The sequence below is a fragment of the Mustela erminea genome, chromosome 14 (genome assembly GCF_009829155.1).
Source record: "Mustela erminea isolate mMusErm1 chromosome 14, mMusErm1.Pri, whole genome shotgun sequence".
Taxonomy (NCBI): domain Eukaryota; kingdom Metazoa; phylum Chordata; class Mammalia; order Carnivora; family Mustelidae; genus Mustela; species Mustela erminea.
The window spans coordinates 73,908,996-73,929,629 of NC_045627.1; the positions used below are offsets into that span (position 1 = coordinate 73,908,996).

General features: G+C 36.2%; 1 long non-coding RNA gene across 2 annotated transcripts in view; it reads right to left on the reverse strand.

The window, feature by feature from the left end:
• The window catches only part of LOC116573465, a 93,898-nt gene that overhangs the window by 51,397 nt on the left and 21,867 nt on the right, over window positions 1-20,634 (reverse strand). The window contains exons 2-3 of one of the 2 annotated variants that reach the window (XR_004278805.1): window positions 8,672-8,744; window positions 7,194-7,236 (exon numbers count right to left, since the gene is read on the reverse strand). This is a non-coding gene — a long non-coding RNA (uncharacterized LOC116573465). The remainder of the gene's footprint in view (window positions 1-7,193; window positions 7,237-8,671; window positions 8,745-20,634) is intronic. The other variant, XR_004278806.1, reaches the window with a different exon arrangement.

Sequence of the window (20,634 nt, forward strand, 5' to 3'; positions counted from 1 at the left end):
TACACGTTTATGGAGCTCAAAGAGGAGACATAAGAGCTATAGTGTTTCTGCAGGCATCACCAAGATATACTACAGATTTATATAGAAAAACCTTTCTGGAATCCAAAACAAGGAACAAAAACAGCACTAAATACATTTAGCAAAACATGGGTAATAAATATCCCCCTTACTAGAGTCTTTGTTATTGTTAAACTCAAAATTTACAAACTAGCCACTTTTTAGGTAGAAAACACTAAGCAGTTTAATAGAATAGTGGTTTGTTGTTGTAGCTGTTGTTTTTTAATCAAAGGCTTGGAGGAACATTTTGGAAATGTTGCCCTGAACATTACTAACGGTCTAATAACTTAAAATTACACCATATGCTCCCAAAACTGAAGTCCATCTTCTTCCCTTTTAAGTGCAAGAAACATATCCATGTCCAAGAAGGGGTTGGCCATGGGCCAATGGGAAAAACCCCAGGGGTGCTGAGGATTAACTTGCCTCCTATGTCTCCAGAACAGAAATTGCCGAACTGCCACAAGCCCTTATTTGAATGCCTGTGGCTGTGCAGGTGCAAATTGGATCAAAATGTCTACCAAGTGATGTCTCCCCAAGCAACAGGACAGGCACCCTCCTGGTGGCTTGCTGTATATCCCATCATGTAAGACATTCCACTAGCCCAGTCTTCAGTATAGCGCCATCAAGATTTTTACTGAATTTCCTCAGCCAACTTCAAGCTCCCCAACACCAGGGTTTGAGACCTGGTTGTTTTGGGGTCCCCAGCATCTGGTCTCATATTTGGCACATAATTGCCTGTAATAAGCTCCACGAGAGGCAAAATTTTAGCATGGTTAAGAGTTCAGTTTCAAATCCTGGCCTCACAACTTGTTATGTATGGGACATTGGCAAAGTTGCTTTGCAGCCCTTTTCCTCAGTTTTCTTACTTGTAGGAGGGGCATTAATGGTACCTCCTTGTGGTGGTGATTCACTGACATGGCTCAAGATAAGCACCCCATAGGTTCCAGTTGTTGTTGTTTTTGTTGTTATTCAGTTTTTGCTGAATGAATGAATGAATGTCCTTACAGACTTGCCAGTCCCTGATCGCTGCTTTGACCTCAGAGTTCTCAGGAGCTGCTCTCCATGGTAGTTTCCAGTGCTATTGGAAGCCATTGGGGGAGATCCTCAGCACCACAAATGGGAAATCTAGAGGCCATTGATAGGCTTGTGTTACGAATAGAACAGAAAAACATGGAGAATACTAAAAGGGAAAATTTTGCCCATGACTTGTTGAATAGGCACTGTGCTTTGTTCTCCAGCCTATGAGATATGAGCATTGTTCTGGACACCATTGCCATCAAGAGAAATGGAGACAGGTGGATGGAGAAAAATATGGAAGGGCCTGGAGTTTATCTTTCCCTATCAATGAGTCAATCTGTAATTATTGAGCACCACCATGTGCTAGGCCTTCTGCCTGATGCATCAGAAGCAACCTCTGTTCTCATGGAGCTTGTAAGTAGGCAAGGAAGGTAAACATTCAGTGTTTAACAAGTGGATACAGCAATATGAAGGCAGAGCAAGAGCTCAGTGCTATGGCAGAATTTAGCAGTGGGACCTGGCCTAGTTTAGGGTATCAGCAGGGTTTCTGGAAGACAGTGATGCTTTAATTAATACCAAAAGACAGAAGGATTAGTTCGATGAACAGGAGTGGGGAGAATGTTCCAGGCAAAGGAAAGTGCAAATGAAAAGACCCAAAGTGGAGGAAGATAAAGTGTTAGAAGAACTGAAAGAAGGCCATTGTGTCCGAAGGACAGAGCCTGATGGGCAGCATGGTCGGAAATGGGGCCATGAGGGCAAGGACTGTTCCATTCCTCTTGCCCCCCCGCCCTTTTTTCCTACCCTCTCCTGTGCTCAGTCTCCACTCTAGAAATCCTCAAACTTCTCACCACCAAGAATCTCCCTTTCTTTTCATTCTGCTTCTGTCACTTTCGTTTTTTCAAATTTTGTTTTGACACATCTCTTCAAATACACAGCACTTTTTAAGACATGCATTAATTATCCCATTTTAATTAAAATCATCTTTAATTGCTAGTCACAGCTTCTGATCAGAATGAGATAAACAGTGTTATCACACAAAGCTGATGGAATTTCAGGGAACAACACATAGATGTGACAGCCTGTTAAGGTAATACTAGTACTCATGAATATTGGTTGAATACTTGCTCTTGGTCAGATACTATGGTAAACACTTTCTATGTTTTTCATTTTCATTTAATCCTTCTATGACTCTAGGAAATAGCCCACTTTCTAAAAGAGGCAGTTGAGATTTGGAGAGGCTAAGTAACTTGTCTGAATTCCACAGCTAACAAGGAGGTGAACCTGAGATACAAATTCAGGAAGTGTGACCTCTGATTCCACACTTTTAATCCATATCTGGTTTCTGGTCTTGCAGATGTGTTACAAGGAAGTCCATTTAATTTTTAATAATATTAAAAATAGCCCTAACATTTCTCTCCTTCCTCTCTCTACTTGATGCCTTTGAAGATAGGTCAAGATTTCCTGAGGGTTTTCCCATTCTTGGGCAATTGGTCTTGCTTCCAAGCATGGGCTATTGGACTTGGTTACAAGATTCACAAAGAAAGAACCAGATTCTGGAGTCTCAGCACTACATGGCCATGAGTAGAGGTAGCCCTTTAAAACCTTTAACTTGAGTTTCTACTTCAAACTTGGAGAAGGATTTTATCTAGACAACTAAGTTAATTTGAGAAGCTTTCCCAGTGTGTTGGAGATTCCCTGTGATTTTGTTGGAAAAAAAAAAAGTCCTCAGTTTCTTTTTTGCACATATAGTACTTAAAAATCAATATCACACAGAGCAGTCATCTGATTACAATAAGATTCATGAGGAAGAAAATAAAACACAAATGTTCTCTGCACAGCTCTAACTCTATGCTAATGAATCAAGTTAAAATTTCCAAATATCTCTAAAAATAATGATAGATGGATTATGTGGTGTCAAAATTATGATATTTAAGTTGGTGAGAGAATTCTAGTACTTCAAATTGACAAGTTTTCCATTTTCTAATGAAAAACAATACATCAAAGAAATTATTTGCACCATGCCCAGACAATTGTATTAATCTATTTGCTCCTATGGCAACAGAAGATGAAATAAGCTAAGCCTATGTGGTTAGGTATAAAATAAACTTTCTAGAAGCAATCATTTCAAATTAAAACTAAATTATCAGGTTTACTTCCAAAAAAAAAAAAAAGACAGAAATAATGCTATAATAAGGGCTTACATATTCCACAGCATTATGCTCTTACAGTTCTGCATAAAACTAGGAGGGACATCCTTACCTTTGAACTCAGGTTCCTGTCTACAGCTGGATCTGGGCATTGCTTCTCATGAATGCATCGCCCACACAAGCTCCAAACAATTGATGCAATTTGGAGATGAGTGAACTGAAGGTACTGAGTACTGTAGATGTATAGAATTAGCAAGGAGGTAATTTAGCTAGCAAAACAAAGCTATGCTATGCTAAGACACACCAGCAGACCTCAATGAAAGTTGAGCCCATCAACTCTTGTGGTGGTAATGTCTAAAGAAGAAAAAAAGAAAAAAATTCTGCAAAGGGAAAGGAAGAATTCAAACCAGCAAACTTCACCAAACAACCACCAGATGTCTGGCAGACTGCCAGGATCAGAATGCTAAAACATGCCTTATCTCCAAGGTCAAGGAACTGTTGTTATTTATTTATTATTTATTTTTTTATTTTTTTATTTATTTATGAGAAAGGAGCTTTCCTTTCCTCCCTCCGATTTCTTAAATACCAAAATACTTGATGAAAAAGTCTTTTTTTTTTTTTTTTTTTTTTTTTTGCTGGTGGGAATGCAAAAATGGGTTAGCCACTTTGGAAGACAGTTTGGCAGTTTTGTACAAGACTAAGCAAGTCTATCATACAATACAGTGACCCCACTCCTTGGTATTTACCTAAAGAAGTTGAAAGTTGTCCACACAAAAACCTTCACACAGATGTTTAAGTAGCTTTATCCATAATTGCCAAAACTTGGAGGTTATCAAGATGTCTTTTGTGAGTAAATGTATAAACAAACTGTGATACATCCAGACAATGGGATACTATCCAGTGGACACAGAGGAAACTTAAATGCATATTACCAAGTGAAGGAAGCCAATCTGAAAAGGCTCTGTACTGTACAATTCCAATTACATGGCATTCTGGAAAATTTAAATCTATAGAGACAGTAAAAATATCAGTGATTGCCAGAGATTTGGGAAGAGAGAGGAATAAACAGGTGGAGCACAATGGATTTATTGGGCAATAAAACCACTCTGTACCATCCCGTAATTATGGATACTGATCATTATTTGCCAAAACACAGAGAAGGTACAACACAAAGAGTGAACTCTAATGTAAACTAAAGACTTTGGGTGATTATGATATGTCAATATCTGTTTATCAGTTGTAATAAACGTACTACCCATGTGTGGGATGCTGATGGTGGGGGAGGCTTTGAGTGTGTGTGTGGAGGGGATATTTGGGAACTCTGCATTTTCTACTCTACATTACTATGAACCTAAACCTGTGAAGACCTTATAATTAAAAAAAAAATAAATATTTCAGAACTGAGTTTCCAAGCAAGGATTTTCCATAAAACAATGAGACAAAATGAAAATTGTCATGGAAATGAGTCATAAAGAAGAAAAGTAAAAACCCATATTAGAATTGTAGAAGAGAACTTTTGGCTCAAAATCCCGACATGAAAGAGCTTGTCTCACTTAAAAGTAGCTTTGCACATTCAGTACAAAGACTGGGAAAGACTGGGCTCAAGGCAGCAGGAAATAGAACATGTGGTGAAGAAAAGGAGGACGAGGAGGGGGAGGAGAAGAGCCATGATTATTCTCTCCGTGAGGCGAAGAAATGACTAAGCTTAGATTCTCCATTATTCTTTATTAATTCTCTCAGCAAAAGTTTTGAGGGCCGGATTCTGAGAATACAAAACCAGAAAGTCAACTCTTATCCCCAAGGAACACATACTCAATTGATAACCGTGATTGCTGTTTTCTTTTCAGACATGAGTTTCCCCACTCGACTCATCCTAAGGATGATCATTCATATCTATCTTCCCCAAATCTTCACCCATTCCCTGAGTACTCTGGGTTTTTTAAATTTAGGAAATGTCAATCAAATTCCATCTCCCCTCTGGATGTAGCCTGTCCCTCTTCCCTTGGGGTGTGTCTTGCCTTCCTTACACCAACACAAAACTCATCTTCTTTCAAATACCAGCTCGCATGTCTCAGGCTTAAAAGACTTTCTTAACTATTCCAGCCAGCATTTACTTGGTATTTCCTTCCCTGGACTTACTATTTTTTACTTTTTTTTTTTTAAAGATGTATTTATTTATTATTAGAGATGAGGGGAGGGAGAGGAGCAGAGGGATCTCCAGCAGACTTCCTGCTGAGTACAGACCCCAATAAGACATGCAGCTCAATCTCACTACCTCCAAGATCAGGGCCTGAGCCGAAATCAAGAGTCAGAGGCTTAACTGACTGAGACATCCGGGTGTCCCAGACTCATTCTTTATGATAGTCAGTGTCCTGGATTCTCAGTGAACCATTTCATATATGCATTCTTGATCTCCAAACTCAGGCTGTGAGCAATGGAACATTCTTTGCCTTATGAACATTTCCCACAGACTGTCAGAATGCAAGGCACAAGAGGCATTCACACATTTGTTAATTGATTTATATAAAATTGTATTTCTGCTAATTAAAGCTTACCACTAAAAAGTGGGATGCTGCTTTTCCAAATGAAATCCATGTAACTATTTATCTCAGAAACTCATAAGTGACTTTAATAACAACCTTTGTTAAATTCCTTTCTCCCTGATCAAATTCCAAACACTGACAGATGAGGCAATCCCATGATGTTAAAATTAAATACGGGAGCCATTTGTGGTAGCTGCTGTCAGGTGAGATATTTTATATGTAACTAGAGCTCAAGGAATGATTTAAATTTTTTTTTAAACATTGCTTATTGTGAACAGGAATTTACTGATAATTCCATTCGGTTTAATAAAATTAAACATCTCTAAACAAGAAATAGCCTTGTCACCAATATTGGCTAACAAAGAAAAAATTCTACATTTTAATAAAATGAATAATATACTTTATACTTAGGGAAGAGAAAGACATAGGAGTTTACATTCCTACTAGTGAAGCAGTGAATATATTTAACCGGAACTATTAAGAGACAGAGAAAATAAAACACCCCGAAGAATACATAACATAATCTTATTCATTCCTAGGGAATCCTTAATCCCTTTACTTTGCAAACTTCCTTCATTAATTATGTTTTTTCACACTCCAAATTCTCAATAGTTCACAACTGGATGCTCACAGAAGTTCCCCCACTTATTCCCCATAACAACAACTAATTTCCATTAAAACATCACACAAATGTACAAATAGGTACTCCCAAGCAACTCCAGTGTGGAAAAAATGCATTAGAGAAGATCTCAAGTCTCAGCCTCCAATGTGGTGTGGAAGACAGAATATAGAGCATTTGTATGTATTTTACCCACCACCCCAAATCCATATAAATAACAGAAAATGTATTTTTTGAAAGAATAAATATATGACTTCTGATCTGGATAAGATAGCACAAATGACTCTCCTTGTTCCTCCCCCATGTTCCTCCCATAAACTTGACTGCTGGCACTGGAGCATCTCATTGTCTTCTGCTCTTGGACTGAGATTTATACCATTGACTCCCCTGGTTCCCAGATCTATATATCTCTATCTGCACTTGTATCTCTATCTGTATCTATATCTATACCTACATACCTCTGCTCTTGATTCTGTGTCTTTGGAGGTGAATCCTGACTTACACACTATTAAATATAGCCGCAAACTCTAGAAATAATGCAACAGACTATAATAGGAAAGTTCAAAGGTGAGAAGAGATAGTCCTTCTGCTCAGGTACATCAGAGCTGGAGAAACAAGGCATTGTGGCAGGATATCACAAACACATATCCATAGCAGCGGATGGTCCAGATCTGGAATCTCCTAACTTCCAGCCTAGCAGCAGAAGACATCCCAGGTACCTTCCTCCCTTGGATCAAAGAAGGGACCTGCTGTTGACAAACAACTCACCCTGGGGAAGTACTTTCAATCCTAGATGCCCTCATCACTCACCTAAAGTCATCAGAATCCTGGTCAGAGGAAGTGCCTTTCATTCCTGCAAGGGAACCAGCAAGGATTAGTAGAAGTCCCAGTGGCATTAGACAAACCAAGCAAACCAAAATAGCACTAAAAAACCTCTCATAACTAAATTACCACAGGACCTGTAGTTTACAAAAGTGGGCTATGACTTGTATGCTGAATCTAAAAAAGGTAACAAGATTTCAAAAATAGATTTAAATAGGGGCCAGGATCTTTTAATATAATGTCCAGGATATAATAGACTAGCTCTCGTCATATCAACAACCAGAAAAATCACAACATGAATAAGAAAAGACAATTATCATCTGCCATCATAATAAATCAGATGTTGGAATTAACTGACAACCATTTTAAAGCAGCCACATAAAACAAGTAATAGTATGGGTGCCTGGATGGCTCAGTGGGTTAAAGCCTCTGCCTTCGGCTCAGGTCATGGTCTCAGGGTCCTGGGATTGAACCCCGAATCAGGCTCTCTGCTCAGCAGGGAGCCTGCTTTCCCCTCTCTCTCTGCCTGCCTCTCTACCTACTTGTGATCTCCGTCTGTCAAATAAGTGAATAAAATCTGAAAACAAAACAAAACAAACAAACAAAAAAACAAAAAAACAAGTAAAAGTAGGGTGCCTGGGTAGCTCAGTTAAGCATCTGCCTTTGGCTCAGGTCATGAACCCAGGATCCCAGGATTGAGCCCTGCATCAGGCTCTCTGCTCAGTAAGGAGTCTGCTTTTCCCTCTCCTTCTGCCCCTCCCTGCCCACTTGTGTCCCCCACCATGCTCTCTCAAATAAATAAATAAAATCTTTTAAAAAACCAAGTAAAAGTAAATTCCTTTGATGCAAACAAAAAACCATGGAAAAACCTCATCAAAGAAGGTTTAAAAAAAGGTACTTAGTGGAGATTGTATAAAAAATGCAATGGCTGAAATTTAAAAATCTCTCCAGAAGGATCAATAGCAGAATAGGATAGAGGGAAGAAATCAGTGAACTTGAAAATGATGTCATGGGTTGAATTATGTGCCTCCCAAATTTGTATGTTGAATTCCTAATCCCCAGGACCTTAGAATGTAATGTTGTTTGGGGATAGACTTCACAGACATAATCAAGTTAAAATGAGTTAGAGTAGATCCTAATCCAGCATGACTAATGTCCTCATAAAAAAGGGGAAATTTGGACACAGAGATATGTACATAGGGAGAATGTCATGTGAACATGAAGATAGCCATGTATAAATCAAGGAGGAAGAGGCCTGCAACAGATCTTTTCTCATAGCCTTCAGAAAGAATCCTCTATCAGCATCTTGATTTCAGACTTCTAGCCTCCCAAACTGTGAGGCAGTAAATTTGTATTGTTTAAGTTACTCATCACATGGCAGCTTCAGCAAAGTAAAGCAACGGGACAATAGAAAGCAGCCAGTTTATGCAGTGAAGGGAAGAGACTGCAAAAGATATCATCGTTACCTCAGAGATCTGTGAGACAATAACACAGATCTAACATTTGTATCATCGGAGTCCCAGTAGAACCAGATTGAAGCTAAAAAAGATGTGAAGAATTACTGGCTAAAAATTTCCTAAAAAGTGGGGAGAGTAAAGGGATTTACATATAAATGAGATTTCTACATATTATTTGAAGGGGTAGAACATGGATACCAGGAGACAGTGTTAAGGGGTGTGTGTGTGTGTGTATACACATATTGCAATACCTAGAGCAGCAATTAGGACAATTACATAAAGCAATATACTCTATAACACCATAAATAAAGCAAAATGGAATCCTAAAAGGTGTTTAAATAACCAATGGAAGGTAAGATAAGATAAACATAAGAAAGAAAAATGAAGCAAACAAGTAACATAGCAGACCTAAGCTCTAGCATATATTAATACATAACTTATATGTAAATTATTTCAGTACACTCGTTAAAATACAGAGGTTAGCAGGATGGATTAAGAATCCACCCCCATTCTTCCATGCACCATCCATTTAGAAACCTACTTCAAATACAATAACACTGGGTACCAAGAGTTGAAATGAAAGGCCCATAGGTCTTTCAAAAGATGTTTTCAAAGGATCAGGAAGTTAGTAAACAAAACTGCCATGGGGTCGTGACTCTAAAAGGCAGCACCGTGGGATTAAAACTGGACTAGAATTAGATGAGCCATCATAGGAACTGATATCCAGCAAAAAATCCTCACAACAACTGAGGTTTGATTAAGTGATCTCAGATTGCCAGTGCCCTCAGACACCTAGAGAAAGAAATCCCTTCTGGAGGACAGTAACAACATCATAAGCCTCAAGTTATTTCTACAAAAATGTGCAAATACAATGCCCACACCCATTATAAAACAAGGGCAAGAATCAAGAGACTTCCGTTTCTGGCCAAGATAGAGTAAGAAGGACCAGATATACATTTCTGACTAATTTTTTTTTAAACTGGACAAAATTAAAAAAAAAAAACTGGACAAAATTTATAAAGCAAATACTTCAAAGACACTTGATATCAGGCAACTAGCGTCAGACAACACGTATTGTTCCTTGAAACATGGGAAACAAGTCAAGTAAACTTACAAGTGTCCTGGCTTCTTGCCTTAGGAGAGGATGTCCAAGTTGCCACACAGGGAGGAGGAGCCCAGGTGAAGTCGGACAGACTCTGTGAGTGGAGAGGACAGACCTGAGAGCCCAGAGAGGCTGAGCCAGCCAGAAATCACAGAGCAGTGTTACTAGAGATGAGAGAGTTACACACACAAGAAAAAATGCTGGAGATATACGTGGAATCCCCTAGAGTCTTTAGCTAAATACTAATTACAGCAGGCAAGAAAACTACCCAAGGCTAGGGAAAGGACTACCTGAAAAGGTCAGAGGAAAAAATAACTGAGGTTCGCATGGGTCTGGGAATAGTGCCTGTTCTTACCAGTCAAAGTGGTAAACTTGTAATGCAAATGGAATGGGGGGGGTACTTAGAAGGATTTTGCCTCAATGTTCAAGATAAATTAGCTACGAAACAATCTTTATTTCTGCTTCTACTAACAAACCTTGAAAAGAAACCTCAAAAGGATCAAACTTTCCATGCACATTAAACACATCCCAGAACAAAGTACAAGAATATTGATAGGAATACACAAATATTCAGCATTCAATAACACAAAACTCACACTATGTAGCATACTATACATGCAAGGAAGCAAGAAAATATAATCTGCCAAAGGAAGGAAAATCAATGAACTACAAACAACCCCGAAATGGCACAGATGTAAACATCAGCTGACAAAGTTATTATAACCAAATTCCCTATGTCTTTTCCAGAATGGGGCCCTTAAAGAGTCAGTGGAATTAATATGCCAAGGGGAAAGATTTACTACTACTGTAAATGCAAAGGTGACCATTAAGATAAGAAATAAGGTTTATAGTAATAACCTAATAGATGAGGTAAAATAGAACCATTAAAAAATACTCAATTGATTCAAAATAAGATAGGAAATAGGAAAAAAAAGGTGGGGGAAACACTGAATGGGACAAATAGAAAGGGAACAAGTGAGATTTAAAACTAAGCATGTCAATAATCACATTACATAGAGGGAATGAATAAAGGAAATAAATGAAGGCAAAATTCCTGATTTTGGCATAAACAAGTTCATGATGCCGGTGTCCTGTGGTGAGGTGGTCAGGTGTATAGGGCAGGCAGGGTAGTAAATTTGATGGGGAGACAACAAAATTCTATCACAGCATATTAAATGGAGAAATGAGTAGGCTCATGTGTGCAAGGCTAGAGCTCACAGGGAGATGCTTGGATTGGAGACAGAATTTTGAGTGTCAACTACCCATATGGTATTTAAAGCTATGAGGTTCAAGATGAGATCTTTTAGGGAGTGGGTGAAAAATAGAGCAGATAACCTTAGCAAGCCCTTGGACACCCCCCAGTTAGAAGTCTGGTAGCCAGCAAAGACTCTGTGTAGCCAGCAAACTAGCCTGAGGGGTAGCTGTGGAAAATGAGAGAAAACACAGGAAAGATGGTGTCCTGAAACCAGGAAAGGACATGTTTCAGGAAAGTGAGAGGGGGCCCACCCTGTGTAACATGGCTGACAGGTCAAGATCGATACAATCAGAGATGTGTCAATTGATTTTGTCAAGATGTAGATAATGGCTGATTTTGAGACATGTTAGTGCAGTCATAGGAAGAAAAAGCCCTTGGAGTGGGGATGAAGATAATGGGAAGAGAAGAATGACTGATTGAAGGAATAAATGGTTGCTCATTTTCTCTGGAATTCCAAACTTTTTAAAATATGAATTATTATTTATTTATTTGTTTATTTATTTTAAAATTTTTTATTGTATTTTGTTAGTCACCATAAAATACATCATTAGTTTTTGATGCAGCGTTTTTCTAAAGTGATCCACTCAATTGCCAACGAAGATGTGCATGACAATGACAGTTTTAACACTAAGCCTCTAAGCTCAAAGACAAAATACTTCAAGTACCCTGTTTACTCTGTTCCTGAATATATTAAAGGTTCACAAAATTGCAATTAGTTGAATAACTAAAGCTTCATAAACTTTTTAAATTCCAGACATTTTTCTGAATCATAGGTACAGAGTCACATAAATATAGATCATAGACAGAAAAAGACTATTTTCTTTCATTTAAAAATCATTGTTCTCCTCAACCACACAATATAACTAAAATTAATAGTTATTACAAGGTCACTTCATGACTAACACTATCTATTTGTACAATCATTCATTGAAACTTTGTAAAACAAAGTATATCATTGTCTAAAACAGAAAAATAAGCCTGAAGTGCTATGAACACACCAATACAATATTGCTTTCATGAGTCCTGCCTAATTCACAGTCGCAGAATGCCATAACATGACAAAGGATCCAGAAGGCATAGACAAGGCGGGAAGGTAGAGTACAAGGAACAATGAAATCTTGTTGTGATCTAAAATAAAGAGCTTGGGCGCCTGGGTGGCTCAGTGGGTTAAGCCGCAGCCTTCGGCTCAGGTCATGATCTCAGGATCCTGGGATCGAGTCCCGTATCGGGATCTCTGCTCAGCAGGGAGCCTGCTTCCCTCTCTCTCTCTGCCTGCCTCTCTGTCTACTGTGAACTCTCTCTGTCAAATAAATAAATAAAATCTTTAAAAAAAAAAAATAAAATAAAATAAAGAGCTGAAAGAAAGCGTGGTCGGGAACGCAGCAACACACACCAATAGCATGAGGAAATATTTTCCTCTCTAATAAGTTAGAATGTCACCAGGGCCAAAGGAAGACAAGTGTCTAGATATAGAAACTAGCCTAGATATAGATCTGGGCTCTAGATATAGGAACTATAATTGTAAAAAATCTCTAAGGTATATCTTAAATCCTACAGTTGTCCTGAAGGAAAGGATGGAGGATAATGGTTAGGTTGACTTTCTTGCCAACTTTAAAATATTTGGACCTTGGCCATCTCATAGGTATTTGCTAAATGTTGGTATGTGCAGGCACTACATAAATATTCTCCATGAATTGCTTCATTTACTTTTCACAACAACCTGATGAAGCAGGTCCTGTTATCACTGCCATGTTCTAGTTGAAGAAACAAAGGTCAGAGTGTTTATGGAACTTGATCAAGATCACACAGTTGGAGATTAGTCCGTGTATCATCCCAGGCAGTAAAAACTTCCTCCATTACTCCCTACCTTCCTACTGAGAGAAACCCATAGTTATTGCAGTTTCTGGATATGATTACCCTGGTACCATTGTTCAGAAATTCAGAACCTTAAATTCTGGCTAAGACCTGCCGTTAGCTCTCTGAGTATCTTCAAAAAACTTATTTAATCTCAATGAGCCTCAGTTTCCTCACTAGTAGGATGGGTATAATACTACTAGACCATAATTTATGGCAAATGAATGAGATAACAATATGAAGAATTATTACTGCTATTATTTTGGTTGTCTTCACCCATCCCGAAAAGACAGTAGGGCTCAACATACTGAGAAAGACAACCACCTCCTAGAATCCTGACTGAGTAAGCCTGTTCCATTCTAGCAGAATAGACAAGAAAACTTTTTTTACTATTATTCTTTTGCAGAATTTGGAGAAAACCATCCAAATCACAATACTATATTAAATTATTTACCTCAAAATTCCTTCCTTCTTAAAAATCTATTTCAAGAAAATCACTCAAAGGAGAAAATTGACAATATAGATAGTAAGATTTTCTTTTTAAAGAAAAAAATCCAATAAACAATAACAAAAACCTCCATGTATAGCAAAGGGCTGAGGTTAAGTAAATTACAGATTGAAATGTTGAAATATTGTGCAATTTATTAAGAGACAAATGAATTTTAAACTTTTACATGGGTTTAATAACATTAAATGGGAAAAAATAGAACAGAAAATAATAGATATACAGTAATTATGACCCTACATGTGAAAAAAGTTCAAGAAGAACTCACAGAAAAAAATTGTGTTTTTGTAGATTTTCCCCTTCATTTAAATATATTCTCTTAAATGTTTTATATTTATTTGAGTATATTCTAAATTTAAAAAAAAATGAGTAACTAAAACAATAGCCCGTTTTACATCCTCTTCCCAAAAGGGAAAAAACCAATCTCACTTTCAACTCTTCCTTTATTTCTACTCCCTATATTGAGAAAGTGTTGTCTTCTCTTTCTGGTATATCTTCCTTGGGTATACAAGGTCAAGTAGCTGTCCATCTTCAAAATGCTCAAGTTCAATCTGCTTGTGTCTGATTTGGCACTGAAGCCTAATTCTGACCGACCTGACACTGCGTTAGGTTACTATCAGCAATTCTTCCAGAACGCCTGAAACAATGCCCATCTCTCATTTATTTGATAAGTATTTCTATTCAGTCTTTACTATGTAACAGATTCAATAATGAGCATTCCCTGTACTCACTGAAGTTCTTGTCTTTCTGTTTATTTTAATTTTAAATGAGAAGCTATTAAATGACATTTTTGAAAAAGAGGAAATAAAATTCAACCATCTCCTAACACAATGTTCTTTCTGGTATATTTCCCTTCTGTCTTTGTCTTCACGCATACATATTTTATAAACTTATAATTGCAGTTTAAATGGTAAAGTATAATTTTTGTGTTCTGATTTTTTTTCACTAGAATGATGAAGATCTTTTCAGTTTTCTACAAAGTTCATAATCATCTCTTTTTAATACTTGCCTATAGTTAACCATCTATCCCATTCTTAATTTGTCTTTCTCCAATTTCTGATTATTTAGATTCTTTTTCAAAAATGTTTTCCTCTTTCCTTTTTTTGGTATATAGATAATACCAAAAAATAAATAATTGAGGCTCCTTGCAACCTGGCCCCTGCTTACACCTTCAGATTCTCTTGCATCTCCCAAGCTCAAACTCTGTACTTAGGTCACGCTAATACTTGAAGAAACCCAATTGCTATGTGTGGTCCATTCTCTGTCCTTTTGTACATGTTCTTACTCCTGCTCATTAGCTCCTGATTTCTTGGTCCCCCCCATCTTCTTTGTCAGTTCATCTCTTCATCATCTTCTAAGTCTCAACTTAGATACCATTTCCTCCAGGAAACTTTTTGGAACCCTTATACTGGAGTTTAGGTGTCAGGACTGTCAGCCATTGCCCACTTATCAGCCCACCAAACCATGGCACTCGGTATGCAACATTCCAAATACCTTAATGACTCACCTATAGTTCCTGCTAGACTATAGGTTCTATGAGAGAGAATGTCTTCCTCTCCATTTACTTTCCTTCCTTTTTCTTCTATTGCCTTTCATTCGTGTGTAGGAACTTTGTGTAGAAATCATTAATAGTAGTAGTAGTAGTAGTAGTAGTAGTTTATATTCTTACATCTCTACTTGTAGGAATTCTTTAAGAATCTCATATATTCTAAGCTCCCCTAGAGAATATTTGCATTTGTTCTTGCTAGATGCCTTGAGACAGTAGTATCTTCATCTATTTTATTTTTCATTTATTTTTTAAAATATTTTATTTATTTATTTGAGAGACAGTGAGAACCTGAGAGAGAAGGAGAGAGCATGAGCAGGGAAGAGGGGTGGAGGGAGGGGGAGAGGCAGACGTTTAACAGCTGAGCCATCCAGGCACCCCTATCCTCATTTATTTTAAAGTAAAAGTCTCAGGTTGTGGCTTTTCAGGTTCCAAATGTGTGAATTCAATCCCTAGTCTCTCATGAAGGGTGACCTTAAACCACAAATTCTCAAGGGCAACTTTTTCTCCACTTTCAACCAGAGCCAAAGCTGAAATTGAAAATGTTTTCTCTCCTTTTGTGGAGCATGTTTTTAAAACTAGTTTTTTTCCATACATTCTTTGTGGTTTTATACTTTATCCATGAAGGAGGGTGTCTAGTCTGACTGCATGCCCTTCGCTGGGCCAATGTTTTTGTCACCTGTCTCTTACTAATGAGATTGTTAAGACTAAAATTATAAGCCAATCATATGTGTTAGCATACACCCCCAGGGCTGTGTGAAGCTTCACTGTTTTCTCACCTCCGCTGAGTGATGGTCCTGTTCTTGCCCGGACTTTTCTGCCAAGTTCACTCATTTATTTAAACAGTCTTTAAAATTTCATTTTATGTGGCATTTTTAGTTTCTTTGTAAGAAGAGAGATTCCAGCTCTCAGTCACAGTCATGTTTCCAGAATAGAAGCCATTACTATTGGCTTTCTTCTTTACTACTGCATCTCAGCACCTAGCACAGAGCTTGACATGGATCAGATATGATACAAACATTTGTAGAATAAACTAACTAATTAAAATGCATGATATTGTCTCCCCAAATATTTTTTTCTGAATCATTTTAGAAAAAGTTGGGTTGCTCAGTCCAAGATCTGGACCATTTAATGCCTCCTATTGTATGTGCTGCTATATTACTTTCCAGAAAAGATGCACAATATACAGAACAGTTAATAAGTTAGTACAGATTTGAGGTGTGCCATAAATTTTTACCAAATGGTTAATAATTTGTTCCCTTTCACCTCTGAGGCACATTATACTTTATCATTCAGCCTTGATCCTTAATGACCGCTAAAGCACTGAACCCAATGTTCTGGAGGCCAAAAAGTTTGCTTTGCAGCCAATCCTGAATATTACAGGACACAAACATTAATTTGACCTTTACTTTGTGATGCCAAAGTATCAAAAACAGGTTAATTAGTATGAATAAAGCATATTTCCCCCTCATAAGACATGACTTCATTGCCTAAGGTCATATCCTGTTCTTGATTTTTCTTCTACCTAAATATACACTTATAGAATTTAGATAGAGGAAAACACAATTTTCCTAATACTCCTTATAATAATTTTGACCATGAAAGGTTAAATACTTCCATGGGAAACTTGACCTTCTGTGACCAGAATTTACACACACAATAAACCAAGATCACTATTTTCGTTTGCACTAAGGGACTGGTATCTTCCTAAAGAGGAAAGGCTCTCCTGTGTATTAATCAACTTTGGTATCAGCTTATACAGACAAGAATGTCTCCAGGGCCTGATGAATTCTTTCTCATACAACTAAAGTCTAGAGAATCAATTTTAGAATAACTGTACTCTGAGAATATCTTCCCTGGGGTCTTAGAAAAAATTAACTCTAAGGAAGAAGTGACTCTGGTGTATGTGTGTGTGTGTGTGTGTGTGTGTGTGTGTGTGTGTGTGTATTTGGGTATCTTGTGTTAAAAACGTGTGTGCAGGGAAGAGCATGATCCAGAAGAGGTCCTCAGTGAGTGTCTGCTGAATGGGATGAAAATAACATAAAGACAATGGGTTCTTTTTTCTGCATGGCATACAGGAGTCTGATGGTTCAGAGACTGTGCTGTTTTCTCTCAAAATTCCAGGTTTTTTGGGAGAAGGATCTACTCCAACAAAGGTCATCCTCCTTCCCTCACTGCTACGCTGATCCACCAGACCAGACAATTCAAAATGACCTTTTGTTTCTTAGCATGTCCTCATGTTCGATTTTTATCCACGAGTCTGCACCCAAGCTAAATAGTCAGTCCTATGGCTCTTCTTCAGGCTTGGGTCATTAATCATGGGAAGAGTTTAAATCTGCATCCTTTCTAGAAGTTGGTGATAAGATATTTGTCAAAGGTTAGTATATCAGCTAGTATGACTATCACCAGCTGCTGAAATAGTCTTAAATCTCAGTGGCTTAATAAAGGAAAATTGTCATATCCTACTAAGATCAAGCAATTCTCCTTGGTGGCTCTCCTCTGAAAAAATAGGAAATAAAGTTCTTGCCCTTTTGTGAATCTTCTATTCCTTTAGGACTTCTCAGAGTCTTTGGTTGGATTTCTTGCATTCAGCCAACAAGCAAGAAAAAGACTGAGGAGGATTTTTCAGGTAGTTTTATAGCCAGGGCTAGAAATAACCTATGTTAATTACATCTGACAGCATGGTGGTCACATGACCTCAACAAAGTTCAAAATAGGCTAAGGTATATACATGATATTAGGGATCATCTAGTTTCTAACATAGCTAATTTTTATGCCAAGTATACTCCTCAAAATAGATATGAGCCCAATATGGAAAATCTGAGATCATAAAGAAGGTAGAGTTGTTATTTATTATTATAATTCAACATTATATTTAAATATTCAAAACAAGGGAATTAACTGAAACTATCTGCGTTCCATTAAACTAGGAATAACCAAATTCAATAATAGGTTAAGAGAAGAAAAGATCTCATATCATTCAAAAACTATAAGATTATCAGGAACAACTCTAGTAAAAGAAGTTAGAAACCTATGGGGAACTGTATTAAGCTTTTCTGAAAGACAGGAAAAGACCTTCAATAAAGTGGGAGATATATTCTGTTACTTGAGATGAAGACTCTATTTGTTTAACATGCCCTTTAATTCCCAATTAAGTCACTGTGATACAATTTTCTTAAACTTCCTATGAATAGAAGAATAAATTTCACAAAGATGACAAGGAGAAAGATTAGCCCTACCAGATTTCTTATTATAATGCCATAATAATTAAAAGTACATGAAGCTGATGCAAAAATAGACAGTACATAATTGGAAGAGAACAGAAAACTCAGAAATAAACTTACACATAAATGACAGAGTATAGAGTAGAGGGATTATCACAAGTCAATGAGGATAATGAGGAATAGACAGAATTCTCAACGACTCTCTGCTAGAATAAAAACAGTGTTCTACATTAGAGCAAACACAAAAGAATAATTTACAAATGTAACTTAAAAATAACATGAAAAGGAATTCTTCAAAACTCTCAGGACAGTATAAACTATATAATTTCTAGTAATCACACATTTCTTGAAACATACTAAGCTTTTACTAGAAAACTAATCATAGGTAAAAATGACTACCTCAAAACTAAAATTCTCAATATGGAAAGTACATCTCTAAGCAGGCTCAGTGGCAAGCAATGGAACATTATGAAATTTGCAATATGTAAGAATAGAAAATACTCTGAATAGCTGAAGAAATCTTAGAAATTAATAAGAATAAAATCAAACTCAAAATAAACATGGGCAAGGAGTATGAACAAGCAATTCACAGGAAAAGAAATATGAGTGTCCAATAAACATATGAAAAGGTGCTAAACTTTACCAATAACCAAGGAAATGCAAGTTACAAATTGATAGAATAATGATGTACCATTTTACTCATCAGAATATTAGTATCTAACTATAACGATAGTGAATGTTGATGTGGACATAAATAACAGTCCTCTGATATTCTAACTGAAGGTCAAACTGTTAGAGTTGCATGAAGACCGACTTGGCAATATCCATGAAATTGAAAATGTAATACCCTATATGGCTCAACATTCATTTTCAGAAATATAGTCCAAGAAAAAATTTGAATCTGAGTGCAGGGCAAATATGAATGGGTTTTCATTACAATGTTATTTGTAATCACAAACAAAGTGAAAACAACCTAAATACTTAACAATAATGGAAAGATTGAATAAGATAATATATTATTTGTAAAATAGAAAACTATACAGCTGTCAAGATGATCTAGATGTATGTATACGTCAATGGACAGATGTTAAAATCATAATAAATAAACCCAGAATCAAGGTGAGATGTACAGTATGATACCATTTATGTATATTTTAAAGTACTAAAATAAATATATAGTTTATTTTATAAAGTTTATAAATTTTTAACGTATTATTTTTTAACCCTATTATTTTATAAGTTTATTTTATTTACAAATACACCATATATAGTTTCTTGATTTATATACATGCAAGCCAAATTATTTTAAGATGTAATAAGTGAATATATATTAAATTCAGTGCCTCTGGAGTAAAGGGAAGAGGAATAGAATTGAAAGTAGGAACTAAAAGAGCCTTAAGATATTTTAATTTAAACTTCAATTTTTAATGATCAAAATAGCAATAATAATATATCTATTCCATAAGATGCTTATTGAGTAAAGAATAAGCAATATATAATATATGTAATATATACATATATATTGTATATTTATGTCTACATTTACATATAGTTATATGTAGATATTAAGAAAACCAAGTTTTTCTTTAAAAAGGGAAAAAAATGAAGCAAGACAAGCTCTAGCAGATATTAAAAAGTATCTTAAACTTATAGCAATTAAAACATGTTGTATTGGCATAAAAAGACTGACAAAATCAATGGAACAAATAGATAGTCCAGGAAAAGCTTTTACAATGTGTTAGAATTTAGTAAAATATGAAGACAGCATCAGAAGTCAATGGAGAAAAGAAATATTATTAAATAGGATGGTGATATAAGAAAATTTTTCCATAATTATTTGCTTTATACCAAAGAAAATGCTCCCTACATGGATTAATGAAACATATGATGTACTAAATAAGTTATACATAAATCAGTTGTGATTTTTGAGATATGGATAGATTTTCTAAGCATAAAAATAAGTAAAAATCAGAGAAAAGAGAGAAAAGATTGGATCACTTAAGGACTAAAACTATCTATGCCTTGAAAGAATCTAAAAAAAAATTAAAAAGAAATATTTGGATTGTATATGATAACCTTATAAATTAATAAGAAAAATATAAAGGTCTCAGTATAAAAATGGACAAAAGACATAATTTACAAAAAATGAAAATATTACTACCCAAAAAACATGTAAAAAGCATTTAAACTCAATAGTAACTAAAAATGCAACTTTAACTAAAGGCATTTCCACCTTTCAATCTGCCAAGTGTAAAAATTAAAACATTTACTAGTAGAGGCAGTGTAGAGATAAATGTACACATACATTCTATGGGTAGGAAAAGGTGAAAATTTTCTGGGATAAGCAGCAAAAATCTTAGATTATCCCATGTATTTTCATCCAGTCTAGAATTGTACCTTAAAAAAAGAATCATGAGTATGCACAAAATGTTTATTTTAAGATTTTATGTATTTATTTGACACAGAGAGAGAGATCACAAGTAGGC